A 1,110-nucleotide genomic window follows, 5' to 3' on the forward strand; every position below is an offset into this window, starting at 1 on the left:
TGTGCGATCATAAATTTTCATGGCAGAAGTCGGTCTGTTATCTGCATCCATATTCACTAAAGAAAAGCTTGGTATGGCTGTTTAAATTGTTAGATTTTAGGTTTGGGGTTGAAAGCTCTTCTGACATAAATTTAATCTGCTAGATTAGAGTAATAGATCTGATATATAGAGGTGAAGTGATTAATGTAATTTTTCTTGGCTGTAGCAAGACTTTTTTTTTTTTTACAACGGTAAATGGCTTTATTGCATGAGCTAAGAGAGGAGGGAAGAGGGTTTCTTGGCCTTTCGGGCCTTGGTCTTCCTCAGACAGAACTCCAGCTCCTTTTCCTCAACACATGGCCCTCTGCTGGGCCACGCAGGCCTGGTCTTGGAGCGATGCAGGCAAGAAGCTTGCCTGGCTGAAACCGCTCCTCTGGAAGACTGCTAATTGTGGCATTCCTTTTCCTTTCATGATATTTCTTCTGCATTTTCTTTGATCGTTTGTTGTTGAAAATCTCTTCCTCCTTGGGAGTCAGCCTGGCCCCCTCCTAGGCCCCCAGAGGCAGCACAGGGCGGGGCTCACACCCATGTCCCTACGGCGTGCTGTCCATGAGCACAAAGCACTTCTTCCCCATGGTCTCAGTAGGGACCAGACTGTTGCTGGATGCGCTACAGACAACATCCATGATCCTTTGTCCGGCACGTCCAGCACTGGGAGCCCAGGAGAAGTTCCCCACGTCCAGCCTCAAGGCCGGGTACTTGCTGCCTCCTGCACATGGACTGTGTATATGCGGCGGGGGCCAGTGTTTGTGTTGGTAGTGGGGAGTCCCCGTTCATATTTTTTGGTAGGGCTTTCTCTTGCCTCTGGGTTTCCAAGGCTTGTGCCATTTGTCCTGAGAGATGCCCATTGCTCGGCGCTGGCTGGAAAGAGCGTGGCTGTAGCAAGACTTTTATACCACATTCCTTATATATCAATAAGTTTATTAGTAGACTACTTGAATCACCGAACTTGTTAGCCAAAAAGCCCTATTAACTAGTATCTTCATTAAGAAGAGTGAATGAGAACGCCATTGGCTGGATGCAAAAACAAAGAAAACACTTTGTGATAGCAGGAAATAGATAAGCTTTTAA

General features: G+C 46.7%; 1 pseudogene; it reads right to left on the reverse strand.

The window, feature by feature from the left end:
* Window positions 1-252: 252 nt before the first annotated feature.
* LOC129633098 (40S ribosomal protein S8-like) lies at window positions 253-887 on the reverse strand (annotated as a pseudogene).
* Between the last annotated feature and the right edge of the window lie 223 nt (window positions 888-1,110).

Source organism: Bubalus kerabau, chromosome 1, assembly GCF_029407905.1.
Source record: "Bubalus kerabau isolate K-KA32 ecotype Philippines breed swamp buffalo chromosome 1, PCC_UOA_SB_1v2, whole genome shotgun sequence".
NCBI lineage: Eukaryota > Metazoa > Chordata > Mammalia > Artiodactyla > Bovidae > Bubalus > Bubalus kerabau.